Genomic DNA, 13,365 nt, shown 5'->3' on the forward strand with positions numbered 1-13,365 from the left:
CATAAAGATATAAAACTGTATTTTTTTGTGAAGAATCAAAAACAAGTGGGACACAATCATGAAGTGGAACGACATTTATTGGATATTTCAAACTTTTTTAACAAATCAAAAACTGAAAAATTGGGCGTGAAAAATTATTCAGCCCCCTTAAGTTAATACTTTGTAGCGCCAACTTTTGCTGCGATTACAGCTGTAAGTCGCTTGGGGTATGTCTCTATCAGTTTTGCACATCGAGAGACTGACATTTTTTCCCATTCCTCCTTGCAAAACAGCTCGATCTCAGTGAGGTTGGATGGAGAGCATTTGTGAACAGCAGTTTTCAGTTCTTTCCACAGATTCTCGATTGGATTCAGGTCTGGACTTTGACTTGGCCATTCTAACATCTGGATATGTTTATTTTTAAACCATTCCATTGTAGATTTTGATTTATGTTTTGGATCATTGTCTTGTTGGAAGACAAATCGCCGTCCCAGTCTCAGGTCTTTTGCAGACTCCATCAGGTTTTCCAGAATGGTCCTATATTTGGCTCCATCCATCTTCCCATCAATTTTAACCATCTACCCTGTCCCTGCTGAAGAAAAGCAGGCCCAAACCATGATGCTGCCACCACCATGTTTGACAGTGGGGATGGTGTATCCAGGGTGATGAGCTGTGTTGCTTTTATGCCAAACAGTTCAATTTTGACCAGAGCACCAGAGCACCTTCAATCTGACCAGAGCACCTTCTTCCACATGTTTGGTGTGTCTCCCAGGTGGCTTGTGGCAAACTTTAAACAACACTTTTTATGGATATCTTTAAGAAATGGCTTTCTTCTTGCCACTCTTCCATAAAGGCCAGATTTGTGCAATATACAACTGATTGTTGTCCTATGGACAGAGTCTCCCACCTCAGCTGTAGATCTCTGCAGTTCATCCAGAGTGATCATGGGCCTCTTGGCTGCATCTCTGATCAGTCTTCTCCTTGTATGAGCTGAAAGTTTAGAGGGACGGCCAGGTCTTGGTAGATTTGCAGTGGTCTGATACTCCTTCCATTTCAATATTATCACTTGCACAGTGCTCCTTGGGATGTTTAAAGCTTGGGAAATCTTTTTGTATCCAAATCCGGCTTTAAACTTCTTCACAACAGTATCTCGGACCTGCCTGGTGTGTTCCTTGTTCTTCATGATGCTCTCTGCACTTTTAACGGACCTCTGTATAAATGCACCTGCACTGTGATAGTCTCAGAGACTTGATTACACACAGGTGGATTGTATTTATCATCATTAGTCATTTAGGTCAACATTGGATCATTCAGAGATCCTCACTGAACTTCTGGAGAGAGTTTGCTGCACTGAAAGTAAAGGGGCTGAATAATTTTGCACGCCCAATTTTTCAGTGTTTGATTTGTTAAAAAAGTTTGAAATATCCAATAAATGTCATTCCACTTCATGATTGTGTCCCACTTGTTGTTGATTCTTCACAAAAAAAGTACAGGGCACTGTATATAGCATTCTGTTGGTGGCAAGAATTTTATATAATTTAAATTGAAGAACTCTTAAGTGTTGAGTCAAGTGTAGTTTTCTAAACCAGTTCAACCATGTGCCATGGAATTGGTACATCGAAGATCTCCTCCCATTTATTTTGCAACCTGTGCGGCACAGCTGTCAGATGAAATGTGTATATTTTTCTATTCATGCCAGTTCCTTTCAGCCAATTTGTATCTTTAATATATGGCAGGCAACCAATTCCCTATCTTCTCCCTTTTCCACGTGCCTCCTCCATTTTTGTGGTAGTGCTGCAATAAAACTGAAATTCTTTTAAACAAAACTTAATTTTCAATTGGTCGGAAATGAGAAGTTGTAATCTGTATGAAGGCAAAAAAGGTATTTTTGAACAAAGGATGAGCTTTTCTTAGTAATCTAATGGAGAACCTTTTGGGGTATGAGTGACGCTTTTAGTGAGAGGTTTAAAGCCCACATATTACAGGGTCTTACAGGAGGCATGTATAGGTCTAAAAAGGGCCTAAAATAGTCACTTTCCTCATGATATCCTCTAAAATAGCTTGTGTTACAAATGTAAAAAGAATGTCAAACATCCTTCCTTCCACTGTGAGAATTGACAGAACAATCTGAGACCCCCCAAAAAAAATGGAATCGCTCACCTGTAATAGTGCTCAAAAGGATTATCACAACACAATCATGTTTTGCAGCTGATAATTGCATTTCCACTAGACACATTATTCCCTCTTTCAATTTCCTTTTCCCCCGTAAGTCATTGCCACATTGAGTCTGTATCTCGCCATAAAACCATTGTGCTGAACATTGAAGAACTTCTTCTGCTTAGTCATGGCATTCGCTCGATTTACTGTACAAACAAACTTCCGTTTCTTCCTGCTGTTCGTCCTCTCAAGTCTAAATCGGTGAAGGGTCAGGCATGCTCTGAGAAAAAAAGAGAAATGAAAAATGAAAGCAATTTCTGACCAGCTGTGAACGGAGCCCCAAAACTCAGTTTTCCATGCAGGCTAGTATTATTAATGCAAATCTCAGATCCTTTTAAAGAATTGTTCATTGAAGTGAAAACCCAAGCTGGTATGTGACAGTTATTGCGTGAGCTGCCTCTCAATGTTTCAGTCAGGGCTCCTAAGAGTCCATAGGCAACACCCATATCAAAAGAATGGGTTTGCACCACACAGACCACGCTGAAGATACATAACTAAATAGATCAATTGACTAAGAATGTTATTATTTTATTCATGATTATGTTAGTTAATTACGATAACAGTGCATCATCATAAGCTAAGCTATAATATTAATGACTATAGATATTTAAAAGACTCTGCGGAGAATTTTAAAACATGTGCTCTTGGACTATGAATGAATGGATTATTGTATTTCCATCACAAGTTGAGACAATCTCATTTGGAATGCTCAATCAATACTTAATCCCATAAAACAGCTGAGATCCACAGAGCATTAAAACCACACTGACACACTGACATTGCCAGAACATCGTGATTTACGCCATAGCAATGCAGCGAACTTTCCAAAGTTACTCCAAGAGCAATCTTCTGCCAGGCAGCCACATAATTGGGATTTAAATGGAGAACCAAACCCTCTCTCTCTCCAACTCCTCATCAAGGTCAATGGCATGCATTGGCATGTATAAAAATGAACTTAAAGGTGACATTTTTTTAATTCAAGTTTTGCTTACTCTACACTAGAGAAAGTCTTATTCAAGCTGAATAACGTGTTGCATTTCACACTATCTAGCCATCATGTTCTGGTTCAGCAGAAGGTAAATTGTGTTCTTTCTGATCTGTGAATCAAACCTTCTGGTTTCAAATGACCATCTCAAAATTACCTCTATTTTCCCAAAGATGGGCTGTTTGGTCAATTCAATAGAAATGGGAAAATGGGCTGGGTTGACAGCGCTGCACTACTCTGACAAATCACGTTCTACAAGACTGATGAATTTTCTGGATGCGCGCTGATAGCACACACCAAGCTCAGAGAGAGCCATTTGTTGCCTCTGCAATTCACTGATAGTCTCTCGTTCGAGGATGTCCAATTGATTGTTTTTACTGAATTGCTATCGAAAGGAGGTTAGTCATCTTGAGAAAAAAAAATCAAAATACAGAGGCGACTGTCAAGGGAAAAATGAAATGCAGGAGTAAGAGAGCGACCTCGCATCCAAGAATACCTCTTTCATTAATTTACTGTAAACCAAATATTTTTGCTGGGGGCAATGTAAATACTTCAAAGTCAACACACATCTCCCAGCTTGGATGGAGTGCTTCATTAACATTTTAATTTGGGTAATTTGGCTCCAGATAATCACTCTTTGTTTAGTTTTTTGTCAAAATCTTTTTTTTTTTACATAGAGCCACCAGTGCCTGGAGCTAGAAGCCTCTTTGAGGAGAGGCTACACTATGCATAGGCCTACATTACTCCTACTCCTTATGTGCACAGCTGCGCCAACGCTGGCTGTTCTCTGCTGGTAAATAAGCAATTGGAAGAGGAAGTGTTTGAGCTTGTCCTTTTTTTTCCACTCTCGCCGAGGACGCATGGCCTACCGAGTCTCGGTGACTTTGAAGCACTCAATCACATCCAGTCTACTTCACTCAGCATAAAAGGAGAGATTTGGAGTGTACCTCACCACCCCCTCTCTTTTTCTGGAAAAGCTTTCTTTTGTTGTTGTCGAGAGCTTGTGTTTTTTGTCGGTTTGGAATTATGGATGAATCTTCCTGAATTTTGGTTTCACTTGAAAGTCACGACCCATCTCTGTTTTAACATGACTGCTATTATTGTTTTCAATGTAGCGTTCCCTTCTCCCTGCCTCTGGAGAATGGCTCTTGTTACGTTGTTCTCCTCCAGCATTTCTGTTGTTGTTGTTGATCTTTTGTTTAGTACTCTATCAAACTCTAACATAACCTTTCAGTTCTAGGGTGGTGTTACAGTTTTTCTCAATTGTTAACACACATTTGCTGGAATCACATCTCAGGTACTCCAAAACTCTAAACACAAAGCACAAAACAAACCCCACATACATTTTGGAAAAATGAAACACAGCAATCAAAATTACGTACTCCCTGCCCAAGAGGAACTCTGCTTACAAATGAGACACACGCACGCACGCACACACACACACACACACACACACACACACACACACACACACACACACACACACACACACACACACACACACACACACACACACACACACACACACACATCAAATTAATCTAATTTAGTCACAATCGACACTATGTCACACTTGTGACATATTCAAAAAACTACTATCAGATCCTATTTTAGTGTAAAGACTAAGATTGTGTTGTTATACTGTATATTGTTTGTGTGCACTCAAACAAGAAAATAACACAAATACAAAAGTTTGTTTTATTTTTCAACATGACTCAATACGTGTCAAACAGCATACTGTAAGCACACATACAGTAAACATATTTTGCATGTGCAAAGGAAGAAAAATAGGCCTATTTGTACTACAGTACTGTATGGATAAAGAAACTGTCAAAGTACAGTAAAATCGAAATCAAGAAACAAATACTCCATTGTGAAAACAAAATGAGTCAGGTCTTGTGTTTTGGTCCGGCAACAGATTTTCATCAACAACACATGCGGTATTCTCCTTGGCCAGACAGCGGGGGAAATATATTCTGGCATGACGCACCCACCCCTGACAGGACTCTGCTGGAATGTCACCACAGACCTCCTCCATTGCCTGGAGAAGGGCCAGACGTTCCATGCCATGCTAAAAACAACTCCTCAATGGGGTTGAGAAATGGGGAATATGGTGGGAGATAGAGCATGGGATGGTCATGGAAGCAGTTGCGGACCTGAGCAGCCCGATGGGAACTCACGTTGTCCCTAGTTAGAACATACATTTGCTACTCAGGATCACCTAGCCCTCTCTGCTCTGGCTGAAAAAGATTGCAATGTAAGGTGTTCAGAGAATTAAGGAGATGGGCAGTGTTGTATCGTCCAAGGCGGGCATGGCAGTGGAGGACCCCATTGTGGCTCATAGCTGCGCATATGGTGACATTTCCCCCAATGTGGCCAGTTACCTCAATGATGGCGCGTTGACCAATGATGTTCCTTCCTCTCCTCCTCGTCTTCGCTAAACTGAATCCAGCCTCATCTATGAATATGAGTTCCTGGGGGCTGGGACTTGCATCCAACTCCATGAGTCTCTAAAATGACAATAAGTACTGTACTTGCTGTATAGTAAAGTTCACTGGCAACATCAATGAGTCTCTAATGTTTTAAGAGTATAATTCAAGTACATTACTTACTTGCACTTATTTGTATCATTTATCCTTCACTCTTTGGGAATTATTTTAAAATCGGACCGTGTGGATTTGCTTAACCCTGAAATGGTGTTTCTTAAGGTTATGCTTGATAAGCTCACTATGATGTTATGGAATGGCAGGGTTTTCAATAATCTGTTGTTGGATTTCCCGCAGTCTTATGGCATTATTTTCACCTACCATTTGCACAATGGCAGCCTCCTTTGTGGTCATCTTTCAGTTCTATAAAAACAATACCATACAGTACAGTAAACACTACAGTTATACAGCATACAAGATAAACAAAATAGTATAGCTCCCAATTTTATTCATACAGTAATACATGAAACATTTACTTTGTTTCCCCTTACAGTATGTATTGGAATCTATAGTCTTTACTGTGCTTTGTTGTACTACTGTCAAGTAGTAAACATTTCAGATAGGTTCAATGTCTGCAGTACATACCTATTCTAATTTTGGAACGTTTGGATAATGCATGCTACGATGAAGCGGCTCAGATTGGGCTGCACTCTCTGCCCAGTCTCTCTCAAGGTCAAACCGTAGTGAACCACATGGTCCACCACAGTCGGCTAAATTTTAATCAGAGTTCTTGGTTATTGGTCCTTGTTCTTGGTCTTCCTCCACCTCTACTTCTCCCTGCTAACTTTGTTACGTTGTTTTTCAAACACAGGAGTACTCACCTGTAGCCTTTTTATCCATACCAAAAGTCTGAATTCAAAGTGAACATTTGCGCAATTAGTGTTTGCACATGTGAAGAGTGAAAGTGATGAATTGGTAATTGAGCTTCTTTACTCGACTCAATACTTCTAATCATTTATTCAAAACTTGATCAAAGAATCAAACAATTCCTCCCTCCAGCGAGACTCTTGGATGTTTGGATACAACTGAAGTACTTGAGGAACATGTTCAGGAGAGGGATGCTTTTGAATGACCATAGTTCCTCTAAATGACTAAGCACAACAGAAGGCAATTACAAAAACGTTGGTTTATAATTTTCCCTTAATAATTCAGCATAAATAAATCATCTGAGTGGTTAACACGTCACAAAACAGATGAGACATTTTGGAAGGTACTTTCTGGAGATGTATTATGCAATGTCTGTTGCCTTTTTGAACTGTTACAATATGTTTTAGTATGGGCAACTGGTTGTAGGATTACCTTTTTATGTGGCCATTTCAGTTGATGTGAACTTATCTTTTTGAAAACCGCTCTCTTTATGTAACTATACGCAAATGCCAATCATGTCCACGTATTGTTACCTCTCAGGTTGTTAATCACCGCGCAGCCTGGTAGATACTGTACTGTGTGCGACGTGACACTGAGTTCAGACATTCTAAGAAAGAAATGTTCACAGGGTGGTGTTGCCAAGAGACTAACGGTTCACTGTTCCAGTTGACAGATCATTATCTGGCATAGAGGTGAAGGGTCACGACTCAGATGCTCCACAGCTGAATCGGATATGTTGAAGGGCCTGATGACTTCAAAGAACAAATGAACACTTGAATTCGGATGGCTTTGTAATGGCTGAAATACTATAGAGTACTGTCCGATTACCCAGACATCAAATTTTTCATCCCGCATTTTTCTGTACCACTTTTGTATTGGAGCAACTGAAAGAATATCTATTAGCCACTCAATTGGGCAATTGAGGGAATAATAGTACTTCATACTAGTACCACAATGACTAGAGTTAGACATTTTAAGAAAAGCCACTTTGGCTCCTGGTTTGGTTTTCTTTACAAGTTTTCAAAACATCCATTGTGTCTGGAAAGTAGGACATCATAACACCACTGACATCGTCCTCCCAACTCAGGCCCCTCGCGCACACACGCACTCAGTAATGTTTCATCTGATATTTACACACATAAAAGCCATTGTTTGATTTTCTTTGTCTCTACTTTGATTGATACCAGTATCTTGGGACAGGGGACCAAGCTAATTCAAATGGAGGTCATAAGCAGTGCATGATGTCTGTGTGAGCTGTGTTAGTAACAGCTAAATGAGATTTGCAAAGTCTGAACAATAAAGCTGACCCGATATCATGTGAAGGCGTCATTCATCACGCCAGTCCCGTGAGTGCAAACTTCCCCGTGAAAAATAAACACCTCAAAGACTGGAGTGGAATAATCTCATCAAACGTTCAACTGGTGAGCAATTGCAGTGAAGATGTCATATCTTATGCCATTATGAAGCCTGCTCTTCCCGGGAAATGAAAAGAACAAACAAACAAAGGACAGCACAAGCACCGCATGAGACCACAGACTTCAAAACATGTTTTTTTTTTGTTGCTTTTGTGATTGAATATATACAGTAGATCACAATGAGATCATTCACAATGAGTGATGAGGCTCGCCAGCCATAGATCAGAGCCAGTATTGTGGGCTAACTGAAGGGCGAGGCAATCCTGTCATCTTCAAATAGAAAACGTCCTCTAGCAGCGTTTTGAACCGTTCTTCTTATAGAGTTCAAATGACAGCTTATAATGAAAAAGTTTGGGTACAGGTTTGCACTTGTAGTCATTTATTAATTTATCACTCATTTCACCCCAGTAAGTAACAATAGGTGGGAATAGATTGATATCCGAAAATATGGGGGTTTCATGTCAAACTAATTATTTTCTAGATTCTATCTGGAAGAAGGAACCAAAGTGCTGTTACACGATCCACATAACTAATTACCAATCAATGCAGCTAAAATGAGTGGAAGTGAGAACTACTGTGCCAAATCCTTCTAGGAATTCAATTTGAGACCCCTGCTATATGGATACCAATGATGCTAACTGCATATAAATCATGAAAGGAGGTGGGAGTGGGACTTTACTTTTTTTTTTTTATCATGTTTTGTAATTGCAACAAAGATTGGATAATGCATGCTCAGCTCCTTTTTCCTGCAAATACTCCCATTTGTCTTTGTAATTGGATCCTAATTGAAGTGAGGTGCTTCAAATAGCCATTGTGGGAAAAGCAGGTAGGGTTAATTTGGTGAAATGCAAGTCATTTAAATAAAGCATTTTAATAAAGCACTGGAAGAGAAGAAGGTTTTGAGGAGAATATTGTTTGGATGTATAAGACATGGGCTGCAGTGTAACTTTTATTAGATTATATTGTGCAATTGAGGGATTCATAAAGACCCCCCACACACACACACACACAGAAACTCATCTAATTAGTCTTTATTGCCAATCTAACACATCCAACCTGAGTCATTCCAAGTGTGAGCTTGAACAGAAAATGAGTTTAGAGATTGAATTTGCCCGGACTCAGATAAATTGGTTGAGTAAACGTAATAGATTTTTTTTGTAATGAATGTCTTTGTGATCACGGATGAAATGGAACCTATGTACAAACTGCCCTTGATCAAACCCATTCTCTCTGAAGTAACGCACGTTTTATGACATATATTCCAAATGTACGTGAGATTTTGTGTAAAATCATGGATGTTTGACATTAATAGCGGTTATTGCACTGTTTTCTGATGATGCTACATCATTCTGGACAAACATAGGAAGTAAGGGCTGCCAATCACTGACATTTTCCATCTGTGGTGTGGGTTGAAATGACATACTGTTTCAGAGAGATTCGATAAAGGTGGCCAAAATGGCTGTCTCATAAGCATTTACACGTAGTAACAGATTTATTTATGGGAAACTGTCAGTGCTGTGTCCAGATACTCAAACATCGTGGAGAGTATAATTATGCACAAGAGCCATCAAATATGTATGAATGGCTTTAAAATTGGATGGTATCTCACTGAGTGAACAGATAAGCATTTCAACCATGGTCTTATTAAAGACATTGCATGAGTTTTTGAGAGGAAAGGTGTGACACTGTAGTAGGGTAAATAATGAGAGAGAGAGAGCGGCGAGAGACCGTTTAGTTGAATATTGAATATCACCATGTCTCGTGAAAAAACTATGTTTACACTGCAAAACTAGTGATGATCTTTAGTAACCAGTCAGCATGTTGTGTGCTGACTTCAGTGCGTTGTAGTTGGTGCTGAAACAGGGAGGGCTGGTGTGATTTGCGGCACAATCTTAGTCAAGCCATATGGGAATGGGACGACATCATATAGTGTGCACTCCCCCTCCCACCAATTCCAAGGAGAGGAGCTAGGGCTGGAGCAGATGCAGGGGACTAACCTCTTCCCTATGGAATACCCCAATAAGAGTAGAGAACATGTGTTCTGCAAGTATACCCTTGCTTTGCTCCACCTTTGCGACCGAAGATGAACATACGGACGGACTCCTGTTCACTCTAAATAACAAGAACCCTTGCTTGAGTGTCTTGGAGAATGAAATGCACGTCAGCTGGTAAATGCTGGCTCTGGACCAAAATCTGCACTGTACTGTAGAAAGAGTAAGCAGTTGTGTAAAATCTGAGTACATTTTTGGCTAGCGACTGGGATAGCAACTGTAATCTAGATCTACAAATATGTTCTGTACACTTGAGGGAGCTTAATGTCTGGAGGGATAGGCGAACGAGTCATTCTCCCAGGCTCAGGAGCCCAGACCCGTGCGTTACTGGAAGGCATTTTCACTTTAGCACTTTGCAAATATTCAGAGCAGTCAAATTAGCATGCAAGATAATCTGTATTCCACATCAAACGGATAGACATTTCCGGAGCAGTGCCCTTTCTTAAGGAATTAGAGCTCCCTTTTTATCCTCCCTTTATTTTTCCTACAGGCTGGACCACAAGTGTCAATTGATAAAAATGACATGCCGGATTAAATCTGGCTCCGCCTTTCCCAGAAAAAGCCTTTTGGCGATACGGCAAAGAAGTGGTCTGTCGCGAATAAATGGGATTCAAAAAGCATATGCTCATGAAAACCAGCCAAGCATGTAATGGACAAATATAATACCAAACACCATCACCACAGTAGTATGTGCTGTAATACAAAATATATACTGTATATCTAATGCAGCTTTCACCCACTTGTTCAGTCAAAGATCAAGCCCTTATCCAAGCCGTGTGATCAAGTATGGCTGAACATATCTGGGGCTGGTGTAGCCACCAGAGAGTTAAAATGCCTCTATAAGCGTACACTTCCTTATAACAGTGACCTCTGGGGAAACAAATCTCTCCCTGCCTGGAACTGATTCAAATCTACCCAAGGTGGGCAAGTCCCTCAGTGGAGCTAAACATGCTCTGCATATCTAATGGACTGGCCTCAATAGACACAATCCCCAATGTCAGTATGGTAATGGCCTGGTGCCCTCTCTAAGCTGTTTCAGGGACTTGGGTTTGAATCACAGCCAGGCCACACAGTTAAATCTCAACAGACTGTAAAGGGGTAAGTCCTGAGCATTGTGTTAACTGCCCTGTGGAAACAACACCATAAAGAGTTGCAGAAATACCACTACTTGTCTTTACACAGTGTGAACTCAACACTGATTAGACGAGGCATATTGACAGTGCTTGAACGGTATAAGAACCCAATAGAAAACAAGCATACAAAGGAAAGGGATTGCAAACATTTTGGCCATTACCACGCATGGGGCTGACTACTGAATTGTGCACAGCTCCTAGATAAGTCATAATACAACTGAGACCAGAGACCAATCAACAGTTAGCTCTGGATTCAAATGTGATGATTTATCTATGGCCATGATTAAGAGGCACACTTAAGCCAAATGGCCTACAGTAGCTACATCAAATATGAAACGTGTTGTATTCACTCTAACACACTCTCACACATGTAGATAGCATAGATGTGAAAAGTTACTCTCAACCCTCAAGGGACTGTTCACCTATTCTCCACACATGAGGGAGTACAAACAGAGCACATTTCCCAGAGCAAAGAGAATACCCAAGCTAATATCAAATGCAATGGGAAATTATTTTGACAAAAATGTATCTCACTTTTTCACAGTGTGTTTGGAAGATATATTAGCATGGGGAACGCATGAACAACATCAGAAGTTGTTGACATACAAGAATTCAAAGCAGAGCTTTCTTGAGTCAAAGGTGCAGAGAGACTTTACGCTTAGGAGGACACCCGAGTCCATCGGAGAGAATTTAGACGGACAGGCCACTGTGAAATACCTGGGATGATACCATGTTTCCAGCCGACTCGCCAGAAAATGTCATTACAGAGAGTAGTGGAAAAGGCATTTGGGCGAAAATGTGTGCACTTTACTTAACAGTTCAATCAGGACCCATCTTTGTGCTTAACAGAACGGAAATAAGAAAAGCCTACAGTTGTCAGAGGTCTATTACCCATTCCACACCGGGGCCATATATCATAATACAATGTTGATCTTTCCCATAACAAGCACTATGACTACACTTTATTTTATGGTTGGCTTTGTATAAAACTACTTTGTCAAAAATATATAAAAACATTTGACAGACATCTTTTTGGTTTGTACACGTCAGGGTGAGTGGAGCACTAGTGGAAGATGGCCTTGCAGAACGTCCTTGGAGAGGCGTTTTAATTTTTTTGTAGCATGTGTGTCAATAATTAATGTGTGTTTTTGCATCTGATACACTTTTATTCAGCAATGCAATTGCTTTCTGTAGTTACTGTGTATTCATATGGCCATGTCACGCTTCACTGGATGGCTGCCTTCCAACACAGAGGAAAATAATTTGCACTGTTGAATCGAATTCCACATTTGCCTTTGGAAAGTATTAGATGGGAAGAAAATATGGACAGACGTATGATACAGTTAACTGTAAATGCATTGTAATGTTTGTAACTTACACTTTTTTTTCTCTACTACAGATGTAGGATCTTAATTTGATCACCTGGTGTAGGAAAACTGTAGTGTATTTGAAGTTTTAAAAGGCTTCTGAAGTTTATAGTTCGCACTTTGAAATTGCAGACTTGATTTTCTGATACAAACATTGCCATTAATTATAATCCACATAATAATTCACATTTCCTGTTGCTGCAGGATTATTTTCCCGCTGCAGCAAACTGGCTCAAATGAAGATCGTACATCTGTACTTAAAATTGACTGTTCATGTAGATGTTGATTGAAAATGATACAAGGCAAGGATTTCCTCTTAAATCCACTAAGTAAATGAGCCATGAGCATACGATTACATTTATATTTCATGAACACACGCCTAAGAAAAAAAAAAATCATAATTTCCTTTTTTAATTTGAGATTTATTCTACCCTGTTAGGTAGGTGACAAATATCGTGTTACTGTTCAGAGCTTAGAATAAGAATTAGTGAAACACCAGACATTTCACATCGCTGAATGCAAATGAGCGTAGTTTTAGATGAGAGCATCATTGGCTTGTTGCTGCACACCTTTGTTTAGCTTCAATGCACTCTCTATTCAAATGTTAGAGTGGCTCTATAGATACAAACAAATTCACCAACCATAGGCCCAAGTCAGCTGAGTCCTGACAGTTTTGGGACAAATCAATTAGGGCCAAGTGGCCCAAAAACACTCTTTCCAGTGTCTAGGTGTAAATGAGTGTTTTCCATGTACAACACAGCTATACTGGACGTTGTCATACACAACTTGATTTGTAGCCAGAACATAAGCCTACCCAATAGCAATTCCCCTTTCTCTATCTTTGCATTAGGGAATCTAAGAAAGT

This window comes from Oncorhynchus keta, chromosome 18 (genome assembly GCF_023373465.1).
Source record: "Oncorhynchus keta strain PuntledgeMale-10-30-2019 chromosome 18, Oket_V2, whole genome shotgun sequence".
In the NCBI taxonomy this organism is placed as follows: domain Eukaryota; kingdom Metazoa; phylum Chordata; class Actinopteri; order Salmoniformes; family Salmonidae; genus Oncorhynchus; species Oncorhynchus keta.